The sequence below is a fragment of the Agelaius phoeniceus genome, chromosome Z, assembly GCF_051311805.1.
Source record: "Agelaius phoeniceus isolate bAgePho1 chromosome Z, bAgePho1.hap1, whole genome shotgun sequence".
NCBI lineage: Eukaryota > Metazoa > Chordata > Aves > Passeriformes > Icteridae > Agelaius > Agelaius phoeniceus.
The window spans coordinates 95,128,612-95,147,457 of record NC_135303.1 but is presented as its reverse complement, the minus strand read 5'-3'; the positions used below and the strand labels follow the sequence as shown (position 1 = coordinate 95,147,457).

Genomic DNA, 18,846 nt, shown 5'->3' with positions numbered 1-18,846 from the left:
TAAAGCATTGAGACGTAACAAAGGCCTATGACGTGGAAGACAACGGACACAGACACGGACAACACAGACACGGACAACATAGACACAGAGACAAGTGGCAACTGCCTGGCACTGTCCCCTTAGGCACCCGAGATGCCTAGCGCAAGATGTGCCAGAGGCTGATGATGCCAAAGGAGAGGAAGCCCTATGATGATAGCACGTGATGATGAAATGTAACGCGTTAAAAGAAGTTAGTGCCACAGCAGTTAAGAGGATGCTCGAGAGGCTCAGCAAGCCTAGAGAAGGAAGCCGACGGCCCGGTGACCGTGGCTATAGCTCCGGACGTGAAGGCGAGCTCCTCAGGGGAAAGATCCGTGACGACGTCGGGCCGAGGAAGGCGGACGATGCAAAGTTCACAAGAATCCTGAGATGGGTCGGAACTGCCCTGCCCGGCAAAGGCTCTGGTCAGGCTGAGGAGAAATCCTCTCCCTTTTCTTCCAGAGAGCTGGTCCCACTACAGACCTCTCCGCTAAGCTGACATCAAATTGCCCTCTGTGATAGTAAAGGTTTTTCCCCTTCTCCCAACTGCTGGCCCCGACACTTAGCTTTTGGAAAAGGAGCAGACAAAATCCATCCTCGGTCGGACGTGGATGTTGAAACGTGCTCCGTGTGTGCCTCGGTGCTGTCGTTTCCAACCTTTGGCTACGAGGCTCCTCAGGGTACCTAAGACAAAACAGAAAAGGTGACTATTGCCGTCAAAAACAGTAATCCCCGGGACTCCTCCGCACCCCTGCCCCGGCTCACCTCAAATTTTGATTTGACTCCAGAGGGTGCCCAGAAGATACCTGCAAAAAGAATAGGTACACACTGAGCATGCTGCTGTGTAACACTCACCTGTGAGTCAGCCTGCCTAAACACCGACTCACCTGCCCTCCTCTGTTCCTTGGCATGCCTAGGGCAGCGACAGCACCTGCAAAGAAACAAAGCAGAAAAGCATGCTGAGACACTGTGAAAACACAACCTCCCAAATCTGACAAGGATGCCACACTGATACCTTAAGCTGCACACACCTGGAATGGGCATGCCCGGCCAGGATAGATGGCAAGTGGACCACCTAAAATAAAAAGTGGAGATGCTAAGAGCTGCACCAGAAACTGAGACATCAGCAAAAACAACTGCTTCTGTACACTACTCAATGCTCACCTCGCCCACTTGGCCTTGACTTCCTAAAAAGAGAGACAAAGAAGACTGCTCTAAGAGCCATCATTTATGCTCTCTCTACAGAGACAAACAGTGACTGACCTGCTCGGGGGAATCCCCTCACCCGGGATGAGGGGCTCTGCCCTGGATTTCATCCTTCTGCACCTGAAAGAAAGGACAAAAATCAAAGAGCTGCAGGATAACTTAAGAGCTCCAGACATCTTGTGCCCATCTACAAATCCCACCTAGAGTCCAACGACACCCCACATTACAAACATCAAGTCCCCGGGACTTCTCCTATTGCACCAGGCTATGCAGCAAGGCAGAGCAGCTCCGGCACAAATGTGTGCAGACACCCGTGACACAGGACAGGACAAACAACGGGGACACAACAGGAACAGAAATCTCTGGGTAAGGAAAATGACAGCGAGCACCAAGAGGACGCAAAATTAGAGGACCGAGGTGAAACTGATGGCGGGCTGATGAAGTTCAGAGAACCCTGGAGGAACAAGATGCTAACTGAATGATTTATTCCAAGAACTGCAAAGATGGATGCCCGAGAATCCTACGGTCAGAAGCCTCTACCTGTCCCCACATTCTTACAAGTCCTAATCCATCATAACAGAACCTTGCAGGGTGCAGCTGTCCATACAGCTCAGAACAAGACCTGAAAAGACATCTGACCGGATGCTTTGAAAAAGAGTTGCGATTCTGATACCTGTCTGAGCTGCCGGGTTAAAAGTTCCATGGCATCGGTGCCAGGGCAAGGAACGCTGAGAGTACAGATACTAAGACTGGTGCCAAGGTTTCTGACAGGCCCCTCAAAGGGCTATGATAAAAGACATGAGATATCCAACAACACATAATACACAAAAGACAAGTGACACAATACACACTGGGACTGCTCTGCCCTGCGCACCTCAGCACTGGGATCAAAAGTGAGATTTTGCTTTTATGGGGCCTAAGGGGCCACTTCATGGACACTCCTCACCTCCAAAGCGGACTCAAATCCCCCCCTCCCAGTAATTCCCAAACCAGCACCCTGCTTTCATCCCCCCTGGGGGTCGTAGCCCTCTACTTCTCTCTCAGACATCTGGGGATGCCGGTCTCAGGTGCAAACAAAGGCCACCTCGTCAGCTGGGAAGGTCCTGCTGGCACCGGGCTGGTGTCTCTTCGACAGCTGTATTAAAGAAAACCAAACATCAATGCCTGATCGTGGCACCACATCGGCCAAAACCCCACAAGTCTGCTCCTCACCGTGCTCCTAAGAACGCTCAGCTGCTTGGGCCGCACGCTTCGGGCACACTCAGAGACCGAGGCCGTCATCACAGGGGACGCCTGGGTTCAGAGGAGATGAGGTGATTTGGCACGGCTGAAACCTGAGTGGACCCTCGCTCCTCCCCCCTACTTCCCTGACTCACCACAACTCCTCAGCACTTGCTGGAGGCCACCTGGATGGCACCTTTAAATAGAAAAGTTCAGGGCTTCATCACCAAGTCCTGTAATGCATCCACAGGGCTCACACATGCAGGGAACCCGGTGCATCGGCCGGCTGGTGACAGGGGCTTGGCATACTCCGAGTGGATTGCCTAAAGTGCACAAACGAGAACGGAAGCTTAGAGCTGCACCAGAAATTGAGACCTGAGCAATAACAACTACTGCTCTCCACTGCTCACCTTGACAGCTGGTATCCACATTTGCTTCCTAAAAAGAAAGACAAAGAACAGTGCTGTAACAGAGTCACCATATACACTTCTGCTGCAGAGACAAACGGGGCCTCACCTGCTCGGGGGAAACCCCTCACCCGGGATGGGGCCCTCTGGCACACATTTAATCCATCTGAATCTGAAAAAAAAGTTAGGACAAAACTCAAACTGTTGCAGGATAACTTAGGAGCTCCAGACGTCTTGTGTCCATCTACAAATCCCATCTAGAGTCCCACTACACCCCACATTACAAACTCCCAGGGACTTCTCCTACTGCACCAGGCTATGCGGCAGGGCAGAGCAGCTCTGGCACAAATGTGTGTGCTGACACCCGTGACACGGGACAGGACGTGACAGACAGGGGGGACACAACAGGAACAGAAAGCTCCTGGCAAGGAAAGTGGCTGCAAGGACTCAAGAGAATGCAAAAGGAGATGACCAAGATGAGACAGATGGCAAACTGATGAGGCTCAGAGAACCCTGGAGGAAGATGCTGGCTGAATGATTTATTCCAAGAACTGCAAAGATGGATACCCAGGAATCCTACGGTCAGAATCCTCACCCTAACCTCGCATTCTTACAAAGCCTAATCCGTTGAAATGGAGCATTGCGGAGCATGGCTGTCCGTGCAGCTCAGAACAAGACCTGAAAAGCCACCTGACTGGATGCTTCCAAAGAGAGATGCAATTCTGATGCCTGTTGGAGCTCCCGAGTCAAAAGGTCAATGGCCTGGGTACCAGGCCAAGGAATGAAGAGATTACAGATGCTAACAATGATGCCAGGGTTTCTGCTAGGCTCCTCAAAGGCCTAAGGTAAAGGACATGACACATGCAACCACACAGAACACACAATAGACAAATGACACAGTACACACCCGGACTGCTCTGCCCTGTACACCTCAGCACTGTGATCAAAAGTGAGACTTTGCTTTTATTTCCCCCCCAGGCCTAAGGGGCCGCTTCGTGGACACCCCCGTCTCCAAAGCGGACTCAAAAACCCCTCCCGGTGGGTCCCTGCCCTGCGCCCTGGTTTCATCCCTTCTGTGGGTCGTAGCCCTCTACTTATCTCTCAGACATCTGGGGATGCCGGTCTGTGTCAGGTGCAAGGGAAGGCTGCCTCGACATCTGGGAAGGTCCTGCTGGCACTGTTGTTCAACAACTTCCTGTTGTTTCTTCGTCTGCTCCAATAAAGAAAACAAAATATCAATGCATAACCTCAGCAGCACATTGGCCAAAACCCAACAATTCTGCCACTCACTCTTTTCCCAAGAATGCCCGGCTCCTGGGGCCGCACGCTTCAGCCGCACTCGGAGGCTGACGCCATCGTCGTGGGGCACGCCTGGGCTAAGAGGAGACGAGGGGATGTGGCGCTGCTGAAACCTGAGCGGAGCCTCGCTCCTCCTCCCTACTTCCCTGACTCACCGCAACTCCTCGGCCATTGCTGAAGGCTACCCTGGTGACACCTTTAAACAGAAAAGGCAGAGGCTTCATCGCCGAGTCCCGGGATTCTTCCCCAGGGCTCGGGAGAGCGGCAAACCCGGCGCGTCGGCCGGTTGGTGACTGGGGCTTGGCCTACTCCGAGTGGATTGCCTGAAGCGCAGAAACAGGAACGGATGCTTAGAGCTGCACCGCAAAGTGAGACTGGAGCAATAACAACTGCTCCTGTACGCTACTCAATGCTCACCTTGCCCATCTCACCTTGCCTGCTGATGTCCAGCTTCCTAAAAAGAAAAAGAACAGAGCTGTAACAGAGTCACACTTGACACTCTCCCTGCAGAGACAAACGGTGACTGACCTGCTCGGGGGAACCTCCTCACTCGGGATGGGTGGATGGATTTTGCCCTGGATTTTATCCTTCTGCATCTGAAAGAAAGCGAGGACAAACGTCAAAGGGCTGCAGGATATCTTCACAGCTCCAAACATCTTCTGTCTATCTAGGAATATCATCTAGAGTCCGGCCACACCCCACAAACTGCGTGTCCCTGAGCCTTGTCCTGTTGCAGCAGCCTCTGCGGCAGGGCAGAGCAGCTCCGGCACAAACATGTGCAGACACCCGTGACACAGAACGTGACCAACGGGGGGACGTTAAACACGACACATTATGCTTGTGGTGAGGGCCTCGAGGGGAAAAGGCAAAAGGGACCCCAAAGACACAGTAGGTAACACGGTACACCCGACAACACGACGTGGACCGGAACTGCTCTGCCCTGCCTGCCTGCACGCTGCCATCAAATGTGGAGTCTCTCCCCTTAGCTGTCCTAAGAGGCCCCTAGGACAAGATTGCTTTTCCCTCTGCTAATTTTTCAATCTGTCCCAGGAACTCCCAACCCGCTGCTCTCCCTTCTCCAGGCCGTGACCCAGACTTATCTTTTGGATGATCGGCGATGTGAATCCACGTTGCACCTGAAATGAGTCTGCCTCGGAGGGCCCTGTGATCGCCTGTTAGCCTCTCGGTCAGCTACAATAAAGAAAACCAAAACCAACGTATGAGTTCAGAGTTATGTGGGCCAAATCCCAGCAAGTCAGCTACTTGCCCTCTCCTGAGTGTGCCTGGCTCCTTCAGGCTCCACCTTCATCCTGATTCCAAGGCTGTGGGCATTATTATGAGTGACACCTGGGTTAGAGAAAAGCAAAGTTCAATGGCATTCCTGTGAGTGCACTGGATGACCTTGTGTGAGGAAGACATGGGAATGCCTCTGCTGTGCTTCTGAAAAGCCCTGTGTGGGGGGGCCCTCAAATAAACACCCTTTCTCACCCTGCTGCCTGCAAACCCCCCTGCCCCCCAATAACTCCTAACTGGACACCTGCTCACCCTCCCTCTCCCAGTCACAACCCTCAACTCACCTGAAGCCTCCATCTCAAACATCATTTTTGACACTGGGCAGATGCCTCCTGTGACATGATCAATCTGCTGAAAGAAGTGCTGTGCTTGACACAACCTGGGATCTCTGGAAGCTGTGCACCTCCTAAAAACAATAAAAACACAAAACAAGAACAAAACCAGAAATTGCAAATGCACTTTATCACCCCTAAACACAAAATCCAAAATCGTCACCTTAAATACTCCCTGTATTCCATGCCATTTTCTTCACAGGATCTTCCAAGCCTCTATTGCTTTAGATGCCCAGAAACACCTGCTGAAAGCAAGCTGAGATAAGCTGAAAGAGGCTCTTCACTGAAATGACAGGAGAGCCCTCACCCCAGCACATCCCAGAGAGGGAATGAAACCCCTCAGCAAAGGCTGGGGTTAATATACCCCGATGGTGCCCGCCTCCCATTCCCATGATGCCTGGGAAAAGGGAGGGGGCTAATCCCACTGAATAGAAAAGCCCTCAGAGCAGCTGCAGCTGTTTGGCTCCTCTGACTCAAATTCAAAGGGAGTAAAGGCCTTGTTATAGAAGAAAGCTCTTCAGAAAAATAACAGCGCTTTCTTTTTTGACACAACTACTTGGAGCAGAACAACAGAAAAATGGTAAGACATTAAAGCATTGTGTTTAGGTAGCATACCTAGATAAATTGGGTAATTTGCTGTTAACTTACATAATTATTCTGTGTTTAACAAAAGCCATCTAATAAATTAACACCCAGAACTTCAGCAGCCCAGCTGGCCCTACCAAATCTCTCTGTTGATACATGCAGTAAACAAAACCAAAATCCCAGGAAGACCTATCAGGAGTCTAGGAAAGAAACCTCTTGAAATTAATCCTACCTCAAATACAAACCAACATGTCCAGAAAGTTAGCTTCACTCAAAAAACTATTTACACAGAGTTAATAAGACCAAGAAATAAAACAACACACCATCTACCACCAACGAATACAACAGTGAAGGAAAAAAACCCATGTTTTTTTCTTTTTTTTATTTCAACTAACTTCCTTTATTAGCTAGAACCAAAGATTTTGCCAGGGCTGTAAAAAAAACCAACAACTTCTTTTTCTTCTTCTCCTTCTGAAACGTCCCTTCTCCTTTCCAAATTCCTTACAACTTCTGAGTTTCAATCCAAGCCAAAAGCAAAATCCGTGCACTTGTGAGTCCGGTGCTCCTGTCAGGTTCTCTGTCTCACTCCACATCTTCTTACACTTTCAGTCTGAACGCTGTCCTGCCCTGATGAGTTTGACAGAAGCATTGGCACATGTTAAGAGAGCATTTCCCTCCCTGCCTCCCTCCCTCCCCAGAGCTGGTTTCCTTAGCGCATTTCAATCAATCCCGAGCCCGCAATGATGCGCGCTCACCTCAAGGCTCACAGCAAGCACGCAGCAGCTCAGGCTGCCTTGGCTCCAGGGCTCTGTGCTTGGATAGCTGAGAAAACTCCCGATGAGCCTCTGTTCCAAGACATTGGAATGCAATTTCCCTGTGCATTTGGTGGCAGCTTTGGGTCCCTCTGGGGGACGGCACCCAGCGTGACCCCCGCCCCTCGCCCGCCCCCCACCGGCTCCTGCACCGCCGTGGGGCTCCCTCTCCTGGGCACCTTGGGCTGCCCCCAACGGCATCAGAGCCCCGAGCCCTCACCCCCCCTTTCCCTGACCCCCAAAGAAGGCTCCGAACGAGTCCGCCTGCCCTGGACAGCAGCGCAGCGCTTCCCCCAAGCCCTTCCCCAGATGATGAAATCTCCAAGTGATTCAATCTCTCCTAGGAAAATTCAGTCAAGGGTTTAATATCTGAAAGCTTTACTCTCAAGAAGAATCATTTAAATTTGCCATCCTTGACAGGAGTTGTGATTGTGAGACCAAGTAGAGGAAGTCATGCTATGGAACAATAAAATGATTTAAATATGAACTGGTTCAAGCCTGAACTGACACTTTGAATGTTTCTGTCTCTCTGCTAAAAAAAATGGGTGTAAGAGAGGGGTTTTTCTTTAACTTTGTTCATTGCTAAATACACAGAAATCTAACATTGAAGTGCCTAGGCACAATACACACAGGTTAGAAAAATGGAGGTGGTACACATTGCATTCAGCTGCAGGCAGAAGGATTAGCTATCTCACACATACCCAATGTGCCTTCCAAGATATTCAATTGAACTTTGGACTCTGATTTCTAAGAACAGGAAAGTGAGGCAGATTAGGAAAGTGATGCCTGCCAGAAATGTAAAGCTACCTTTGATACAGGTTTGGTGGTTTTGTGGTATTTTTTTCCCTCCTGCAATGCATGCCCAGGTAAAAGGTGTTCAATAGCAAAGCATGTGAGGCACACTAAAAGTCAAGGCAATTCACTTCTTTAGTGTGATGATCTTTCTTCATCTCTTAATAAAAGAAGCTCTCTCTGAATGGCTGCCAGATCTGATGAGATATGGTCAGCAAAAATGCCTAAAGCACGAGACCTGTTCTGGAAAGTGCTGCCCATGCACAGCTTTTGATTCTTGTCTTTGCACTGCTTGTGTTGTACTTTTTCTACTGTTTAGAAAGGTCTCGGCATCCAATATTGGTGGCAAGGTCCTTTTTGTGCAACAGGATGCTTTTTGTGGTTGTCAGTGCTTATTCAAGGTGATCTGTCCACAAGTTTGGGACATATTTTTAGAATCTCCTCTTTAATTGTGAGCATTTCCAGAGCATTTAACTCAAGTGATACTTCTTGTGTTAACAGCTGAACAATGTCTAGGAGAATACAGAAAACTATAAAATAATGGTAAATCACAAAAATATGATGCACAGAAAACCCTTATTAACAGATGCTGAAAATAAGAATGTAACCTTTGGTGGCTTGTTTTGAATTTGAATGAGTGCTCTTGTCATCTGCAGCAAAATATTCCTAACTGCTATGAGAATAACTGGCATTTATGGGCACTTAAATATGGTTCTTTACTATCTGTGTTTGCAGAAAATGGGCAGATCTTCCTGAGGTTAGCTGTTGGTATGCCACTTCTAGAGCAGATGGGGAAATAAAACACTGAAATCAAGTGATTTTAGCAATGAGAGAAGGTAAGGGACTATCAGTCCAAATGACAAGCTGGGGCTCACACCATTCTTTGTGTGTGCTTACAGGAGCTTTGGTTCTCTAGGAGTAAGAAAGAGTCTCTATGTTAAAATGTTTGCCTGCTATTGTTGATTAAAGAAACCCCAAAACTGCCACCCACACAGACTTCTGATCAAGAATGTCAGCAGAGTTTAAAGGCTGAACTCTTCATACTTTTAGGCCTGAGCAGTCACCACCTTCTAAACTGTGGTCTAGTTTATTTAGACTACTCAGTTTCTTTCCTTTTAAAATTGGAATTAAAATTTCATGCACCTTTGGCCTTTTGAACTAATATATATTTGTTGTTTTCATATCCTAAGATTATATTCTTCAATTGAAAAACTATCCTATCATATATGCACCTCAAATGAGACGACTTCACTGGAAACAATATATTATCATGAAAAGTATGCTTTTGTAGTGCTAAACAGTTTTCAGCTGGTTTATCACAAAAATCCCCTCAGACTGTTCAGAACAAGACTGAATTCAGGTAAAACTCTCATTTCATGTGACAATGCAAAGCTCATCTTAGCCAGTAAACAACAATACATTGCTTTGCTGTCAAAATGTAGCCATGAAGGACAGACCTGAGACTCAACTTTTGCACTTTTAAGTATTTTTAAAGCAAGGTGTGCAGCAGGGGGAAAGTTTAGAAAATCAGTAGAAAATGCACTGTTAGATAAAAGCCTTGCTAATTGCCTCCAGAGCCTCTGCGTGAACACAGCTATTTTGTATTCTGGTTGGAGAAGTTGTTGTGGAAAACTTCCAACATGCACTTGAAAAAATGTTGAAAAAGGATCATGTGTTCTGTGTTTTTTGTCAGCATTAAAAATAGCTGCAGTGCTGAAGGTGATCTGTGTAGCAGTGATGTAATTGTGAACCAAAGCTGACATTTTGGTGTCTTATCTGCACGTCTCAAAAGGCTCTAGTTGGAGAAAGTGCACTTTAATGTAATTTTGCTTCTGTTGTGGTTGGCCAGTGAGCTGTCTGTGTACATGCATGCTGATGTTTTAAATATAAATTTACATGTATTTGATGATGTAGAGATACACACACACAAATACACATAATTTAGGTCTGCAAACAAAATGATGCTGACAGACACATTTTTACATTGATTGTAAAATGTAAGTGTGACCTTCTAAAATCTGTTTCCCTTTATATCTCCAGCTAAATAAGTATTCAGTGCTACCCAGTATAAAATGACATATGACAGCTACTTGCTTAATTATAATTTTTGCAACTACCTCTTGATTACCATACACAAAAAGGCTCGGTGATTAGTTTTGACTGATTAACTTCTGTTTATAAAAGACACAGAAAAAGACACATGGTGTTGGAGGATGAAATTCTGGTCCTTCAGAAAGATGAAGCCAAAGAACCTTCCCCAGCAAAAGAGGACAATCCTAAACCATGCCCTGCACAGTCACTCCCAGCAGATGTTGGCCAGCCTGGAAAGATCAGGCAGGCAAGGATAATCAGGAATTCTCCTGTCAGAGTTCCAGCTGGGAATGACTGGGTATGGTGTCAGTCATCTGTGCTCCTGAAACCGGTAGCTTTGTAAAAATACGTATATAAACAGATCAATGAATAAATTCCCGGAACCTGGATCCCTTCTGAACAGCCCATCTTCAAAAGTATTACCCAGGGTCTCTGATAGCAACCAAGCCCTAACAGCTTTTCCCTGAGGATGTGGAGGTGCTCTGCAGGCTCTCCTCACATCACCAGCACAACTTTTTCCTCCTTGGTGCTGGTGGCTTGCCCCAGGTGCAAATGTGGTGAGAGAACACACAGTGGGAGACCTTGGGAAAGCACCCTAGGTGATATCCTGGCACAAGGGATGATACCTGACAAGATATTTGCCGTCCATAAATATTTAAGCAAGTACTGTAGGAAGGCGGCTTGGGGTTTCTTGCAATGTTCTATTTCCTTTAATTGTCAGTATCTCCTTATCAGCTGGTAGATGTGGTAGGTGTACTGTTATTGTCAAGAAAAACTGATCAAAATACGGGGGAATTTACATACAAATAAAAGCTGCTGGAAATGAACTCTAGTAATCCCAGTGCTCTGGTTTACCTCATCAAATTTCCTCTCCTCGCCAGTCTGAGCAGAGATGAAGAGATGTGGAATTGCATTCACACCTCCTTCAAGGCAGGAAGAAAAGCAGAGTGAATTCATCCCTTTTTCTCTTGGATGGAGCCACTTTTACCCAAGTCTGCAGCACCCAGGGAACAACTGCATTAAAAAAAAAAGACTTGTAAGAACAATGAAGAATTGGAAGGAAGGTTCAGCCACTGAAATGGAGGCCAGCCCACTGTGAAATGTCAGGGTTTATATTTTACTTTTCTTCCAGTAGCTGCTGCTTTTCTCTTGGGATATTTTTTCCCTTCTTTTTAATAAATTCTCTTCCCTGCCTCACTTGAGCCCTGGAGCTTTCTCTGGGGTTTTATTAAGTGGTACTGGAGAGGAAAAATACTTGGGGACATAACACCTCCACACCCCAGACCTTTCCCCTGTATTTGCACACCGGTACCTACCGTGGCCTAGACAGAGCTCTGGAGGGAGACTGGAGAAAATCCTCCCTTGCTGTAGCTGCTGGTGTGCAGGTAGAACTCTTTATCCAAAGTCTGCAGAATTCTGATGCTCTGCAGCAACATGCCAGGATCAGGCTTGGGTTAATGAAGCAATGAAACCAGCACTTAGCTTCCAAATTGATTTCCATGGAGACACCTACCCAGTAATAGTGTTTGGGCTTTTTTATTCAATAAAAGTTTGAGATATAAATATTCTCCATTTGCTTAATAGTTACAGTTGTAAAATATTTTAGGATAGCCTACCCGTCACCTGTCATTCAGCATCTCTATAAATGTCGTGAAAACATCATGGTGAAATAAAAACTTCTTATTTCCAGCCCACAAACCCTATTTCCACACACTCACAAAATCAAATCAGAGACAAAAAGGGGAGAGAAGGAGCTGGGGGGACGGGGAGCGGGAGGGATACAGTACAGCAGGCGACAATGCAGTACTTGCTACACAGTAGCAAAAGAAATGGGTACAAAATTTAGTCTGCTATAATGACAAGCTTCTCAGGACATTTGTTATGGACCAGCGTTGTCCAGTGCACTTCTGAAGGACCACTTGAAATCCAAATTCATTTTCATTGTTCTCCTGCAATTCCAGGCAGCGCTTGGATTTTCGGTTCTGGATAGGACCTCCCTGTAGAGATTGGGGCAAAAAGAAAAAGAAAAAGAAAAAGAAAAAGAAAAAGAAAAAGAAAAAGAAAAAGAAAAAGAAAAAGAAAAAGAAAAAGAAAAAGAAGAAGAAAAAGAAAAAGAGGGGTTTGTGTTAAACACTGACCTTGTTGCATTGCTCCTGCGGGGTAACAGAAGTTATAGAACATTCCAGTGTCCATCTACTGTGAAAACCTTTACAGTTAGAGACAAGGTGAGGATTTGCTGGATTTGGAATGAAGGTTCCTTTGTTGCAGGCTGGTTTAATCTCTGATGCAGTTTGCAATAGTCTCAATTGCCTGGTTTCCATTTCAGCAAATGGGATTTCTGGAATGGAGCTGTGTTTCTACCCATGCATTTTAACCATAAAAAAGCCAAAAGCTTTCCTGTTTGCTTGAGTTCCCTGATTTTGTGGTTCTGCTGCACTTCTGAACACCAAAATAAGGCAAAACACAGCCATGGTATGCTGCATAAATGATCAAATGCAAAAACTGTTTTTTCCTTGAATACTGAAATGTCTTTTATAATCTTTTCTTGCTAATTCTCAGTATTGATTCTGTTCAATTCCCAGCTTAATGCTGCCTTATTAAAGCCTTGCCTTCATTGTTGAGTTGCATCAAGCTTTAAATCTCTGCTATCACACAAAAACCTATAGACCTCAATTACAATTAAATTGTCATGCAGGTGACATAAATTACATTTCCCCCTCTTGAAATCTATTTTCAGTTGGTTCTCTCCTCCTCTCTCCTGTCTAAGGAAGGCAACAGATAACGTGTACACATCAGGGTCTGGGAGGTTTCTGCCAAGATACATGGAGATAGAGTAAATTGCACACAGGTCTGAAAGTGGCTTTCTCTAAAAAGGACCTTGGGCTTGTGTAGAGAATCACTGGCTGAATCTGTAAATCAAAGAAAGGATTTGGTGCAGATTAGTACACCTGAAGTATGGAAGGAGCAGAAGCATTCAAATCGCTTATAGGTACGATGGGAAAAAAGAGTTTCTGTAAAAAACCCAAACTGAATACCCAATTCCATGCAAAAGCCCACCACCTCATAGCTCTGTTCAAGTCTGTGTTGTCCCTTGTATTATAAAGTCATTACAAAGTGGAAGGACATTGGCACAAACCCCACAGAAAGGCTGTGTGCTGTTCCCCAGCCAGGGGCAGCTTGTGCCACTCAGGGCAGGTTCTGCTTCACGCACACAGGTGGCTCAGGGTCCCCTCCTATCCCACCAGTAATGCTTAGCGAGAACTTTCTCTGAGATGGGACTTCTAAAATACCATTTTGGACCTGGTTAATGAAATACAGAATTAGGTTTGAAAGCTCCACATTTTAAATATAGCTTTGGACAAGAGGGACATTTCTAGAATAATCCACAAAAATTTGAAACGTGTGGCTCCCATAAATCCTCCTGGTAGGCCTATGTGCAGCCTTGATAAAACTCCCACTGATTACTTTACCAGACAGACAGGCTTGCAGAGGCATTTAATACACCTCCATAATGAAATGCTGAATGAACTGTATTTTCCCACTGCTGTGTAACTGTTATTGACATTTGTATTAATAACAGTAGTTAAATTTGGCTGCCTGGTGGGAAAATAAACTCCAAACTATCCAAAAGTAATAACACTGCATGACATACAAGAAATTTGAAGAAACTAAGATGAAATTTTTTTCAGTTCTGTATTATATGCCATTTCTTGTCTTATCCTAGACATTCACACTTTATCCCTGCCCCTCCACCAATCTCATTCCCCCATTCCCTTTGTTACTTTGGCCTTCTAGAGATCACTGTAGTGAGGTTGATTTTTTTTTTCTCCAAGTTAATTTAATGAGCTCTGAACCAGATTATTCACATGTGAAACTCTGAGGTAATGGATATTTTCTCATTGTGAAAGGAACAGTTATCCTGTTTTCTTCCAGAATAACATTTCTATCCTTGATGAAAGCTGTAGAGTGTGGTTTTCCACTGGGGAGACTCAGGGTTGCATGGCACCCAGGCTCAGCTCTCTTGGCTTAAACTGGCAATTGGGAATTACACCTTACAAGTGTTTCTGCCTAAAGCCAAAATCAAGATGAACTTCCCTGTGTTCTCAGCTGATGCTGGAGGTGCTTGTGTCGCTGTTAGCTATGTAAAGCAGTTTTGCATCTTCCATTTATTGGTTGTCTCTCATCCGACTTCTGGTGCTTGAGACATTCTCAGCTCGGAACCTGCACTGGAAGCTGAGGAAAGTTGTCCCACTTTGTCTTGTTAGAAAACTGCCTTAGTTGGGGTCCATTATTTGCCTGATTTCTGGACTTGGGATATGACTCTGTGCATGGCACTCTTAGGCTTCTCCTGTCATTTCTAATTTACTGGCGTAAGAACAGGAACAGAATTCCCTCTCTCCATGTTTTTGTGAAGTACAGCACTTGGAGCTCTGTTAGGTAGAGGAAGGCACAGGGTTAAAACTTAAAGACTGCCATGAGGAGTTGGAATTTTTCTGCTTAATTCCCATTTGTGTCAGTGGTTAAGGGTTTCTTTCACTTGAATGGGCTGAAATGCCATGTGGATTTGGGGGCGGAGGAAGGAGGATGTTCACTGTGGAGACAACGTTTTTTCCTTTTTTCTAAATTTTGTAGAGCAGACCTAGGTGTTATAGTAAATGTGTTCATGAGAAACACTAATACAGGCAGCTACACAAACTAAGTGTAAACCATTCCTAAGGAAAAACAAAACAAACAAGCAACCAAAAAACCATATTTAAAGCCCCCTCACACTCCTTCACTCTCTCTGAAGTGCCCTCATGTAAAATCTGGCTTTTATTTAACAGAAACAAGGGAGTTGGGAGATAAAAAGCCAAGGAAGCTCTTTTTGATGTGGGGAAAGTGCTCTGCATTGGCTACTGAAAACCAGCCAGCTGAGTACATTGGAGCTGCTGTATGGAATACAAAGAGACACCAAAATTAAGTCGTGGTTCATGTGTGTGAATTGAGTATTGCAGGGAGCACAGATGCTTCTAGCAAGATGTGCTTTTTTTAACCACAAAAGGGAAATGTGAAGGCTCAAGCCCTGTGAGGAGCTAAGCTGTTCTGTTTCCAAGAGATGAGAGGCCTGTGCAGAGCCTCAGCCTTCAGCCTTCAGAGTGGGTGCAGTGCACACTTTACTCAGAGTCATTAAGAAAATTAAATCCTCCCCAAAGAGTTAGGCCCAAACATTCTGCAAGTGTTTTGAAAGCCAGTGGCTGCACTCTGCCCCGGGGGCTCTGGTGAAATCCAGCTGTGGTGAACGTGTGAGGACGGGGCTGCAGCACAGCTGGATGAGCACTCCCAGCTCACCTGCACAGCAGCTCTTCAGGGCACTGGGCAGATCATTTAAACCCCCACAGAGCCACTTGTTCTCCTCTGCACAGGGCCTTGAATGTGTCCTACAGCAATGGCCTGGGGTGCAGCAAGGAAGAAAGGCAGGATGAGCACTGCTGGCTCTCAGATCCACACAGACAGGGAGGAACAAGAGCAGTGCCTGGTTCAGCTCTGCCTCTGCTTTGGCTTTAGAACTGCTCTGAAGTACAGGGAGGAAGGTTTCTATACTCAATTCACACACATTACTTAAAATTTCCTGTTATTTTTCTACTTACTGTGTCTGTTTTCACCCCTTCATATGCCCAATCCAAGCCTGGGACAGTGGTACTGTCCTGTCAGCTCTGGACTGCTGACAGTGCACCTAATACAGGCTGCAAAGCCTGAACTAGTGAGCTGTGTAAGGATTAAAGCACACAAACTGAGTAACTCCAGGAAAAAAATGAGCAGGCAGGACTGAGGCATCAAAAGCTAACACTGTCTTGTGCTCCTCTAACTGGCCTGGCCTCCAAATTCCAGCATTCCTGAATGGTTTCTGCAGTCTGTTGCCATCATTAGCATTTGGAACCCTAAAGCCAAATGCAGGCAAAGGTGCCCTTTAAGTGAATTATTTTTTGCCTTTTTTTATAGTAAGCAGTTATCCAAACTTGTATAAAACTCTCATAATTGGATTTACTGCATGCTTGGCAAAAGGGTTTATTGTGTTACTACACTTCATGCTCACTGAAAGGAGAGATGCCCATCTGGGTTCCTTCCCCCATTCTAGGCAAGATCTCTACTTTCCAATTTAAAGGCAAAACTTGATAGCCTAGAGTAATGTCTTTAAGCATGAAACATTAAACATAATTCTGTAGACTGAAAGAAGTTTCAAGAGGCATTGTGGGCAATTGAACAGAATTAGGATTAAGAGCACTGATGATGAGAGACAGCTCAATGGCAGAAGGAGTCTCAAGAGGATAAATAAGCATCCAGGTCAACTCTTCTGTAAAAAATGGACTGAACGTGTCAGCACTAACAGGTTTGACTGGGAACTGCATGGTTTTTGCAAAGCAAATTGAAGCAATTCCTGTGAGAAACACAAATGTTCTCAGCTCCTGCTGGTACTCAGACACACAGAAGGCTGACTGGGTGATTTGTAAGTGTACTGTTAATGCTAACACTGTCCCAAGTCAACATCCTGTACACAGAGTGGAAAGCAACGCTTCTGACTTCCTTCAGAGTTACTGCACTTTCTGCATTTCTACTGGATGGAAGGGGGTTCCTTCCCAGTCCTTCACTAAAGCAGAATTTATCCAGGACCATGGCATTTAAGGACACCATCTGCTGTGCCTGCAACCCCTTGCAGTACAAAGTTGTGCAAAGCAATCAGACAGTTTAGACAGGCTAGTTTTTGCTGAACTGTTCTATGGGATCTGTTTTGGTTTACTGGGGGTGGCAGATGCACAGGTACCAAACCTGATCACTCTGTAAGGCCCGGTCACTTGCAGAGAAGAAGGATGAGGGCTGGAGGTTGTCAGCATTACTGCAAATCAGACTGATGGCTGTTTTTAAGGACTTACTCTAAAGGGAACACTTTTCCTTTCAGAGTTTACACCTGCTGTTTGCTCATCGTATTAAAGCTCCTGTTATTCTGCCTGAAAGAGAAAAAACATGCTCGCCTAAACCTGGATTTTTCAGAAAAAGGTCCTTAAAGGTTAATAAGTACATCCAGCCTCCTATCACATACACTGTATAGATCACTGCATTCTCCAGTCTATTAATTTTCTATGTGGACCTCAACCAGTGACCTCAAATATTTACATGTTCACTCTGCCTTTGAGGCAGAAACTCTAATCTTTGCTGTTGCTTTGATACATTTGAATCAAAGAATTATGGTGAGGTGTATGAGACAATCTCCACTTCAAACAGAACACTTGATCTCCTTGTGCATTTCCCAGGAATACTGGGCTACATTTTCAGTGACTCTTAGTACACCAAATTTAAACCTAAAGAAAATTACTCAAATTATACAAAAAAGATATCTATTTTTTTCCTCCGTGTGATTCACCTCTGTATGGATGTGGAAGCAATAAGAAAATGTTCACAGGAAGAAGGGAATAATTTATCCCATCCAGTAATTTATGCATTTTCAGTATTGCCCATTTCTTAGAAATATTGGTGATGTTATTCAGTTTAAATTTTCTGCTTTTTAGCTGTATAAAGGACACAGATATATATAACATAGAGGAAATGAATTAACTTCTTCTTGAATGCAAAGAAGTATGACAAATTTTACAACTCTTTGTCTAACAGGTGTGCTGGAAGTAAAGCAGGCTCTTTAACATATCTTTTCCTGTTCAAATGTTTCATCAATTAACTTGAACTATTTTAATTCAAATATTTCTCACTGAAGTATATTGACAGCTGCCCTTACTCAAACACATGCTTCCTAATATATTTTAGATGAGTACTGTGAAAATGAGGTGCATTTAACTGCTTTTATGTATATGAAGTATCATATACAGCAGGTTTATATATTAAAAATATATTGTTATCTGTTCAGCTATTTGGATCTTTGTTTAAAGGGTAGCTAAGCACATGAGAATTTTTACAAGACTCACTTAAAATCTGAATTCATTTTTCCAGTACTAAACAAAACTAATTATGATGTACAATGTAAACTTAAGTAGTGCTATAGTAGGGATCAGCCAAACCATTTCTTAAGGGAAATGTAAACTCTTTCCCTCCTCCTGCACTCCAGTTCTGTTGTCAGGTAGCCACCCAAGCACTGGCATCCACTTGCTGGTACTCAGTGTGTAAACACTGTGAAACATCCTCTGACAGAGGGATCAGGCACACCATTCAACAGTTACACAGCTTCAATGTCTGCATCACAATTTTGTCTCATTCCTTTCCCAAGACATCTGAGTGTTCAGGTTTTACATGATCATAAATGCTACATTTTCCTAATGCTGCACTAAATTTTTAATACTGCAGCTGTGACAAATCAAATGAAGCAGCCTCATCTGCATGTCCAGAGCAGGATTTAATAACTAGACATCTGTGCAATCATTTTCTGTTTTCTTTACTCTAGACTGGATGGTCTGATTTGCTTACTCTCTCCAGGATGTAGAAATACACTATACTGTTAATTAAGGTTTTAAAATAAAAGCAATTAAACCTGGCACAAGGAAATGCAGCTTCATTCAGAGAATGTAATTGGAATAGAAAAGAAATTAGAGAGATGCAGCATAAAAATCAGAAATGGAACACGTGGATCTATACCTATCACTAACATTTCTCCACATATAAAAAAAATTATCACAGATTTCTAACAGGTTGCAGTCCTGGTAATAGCAAGATTAAGAAAAATAATAACTTGAAAATAATTAAATTCAAGCCTTTACTGAAATACCAAGAAGCTCTTCAGGATATCACAGCTGGAAATGTGTTTCACTACAG

The 18,846-nt window shown here is 44.8% G+C and overlaps 1 long non-coding RNA gene across 1 annotated transcript; it reads right to left on the bottom strand.

The window, feature by feature from the left end:
- Nucleotides 1-903: 903 nt before the first annotated feature.
- On the bottom strand, nucleotides 904-1,850 carry LOC143692005 (uncharacterized). The gene is made up of 4 exons (XR_013179851.1): nucleotides 1,282-1,850; nucleotides 1,183-1,205; nucleotides 1,050-1,093; nucleotides 904-949 (listed from the first exon to the last, which is right to left on the bottom strand). It is a non-coding gene; the product is annotated as an uncharacterized LOC143692005 (long non-coding RNA).
- Nucleotides 1,851-18,846: the final 16,996 nt, after the last annotated feature.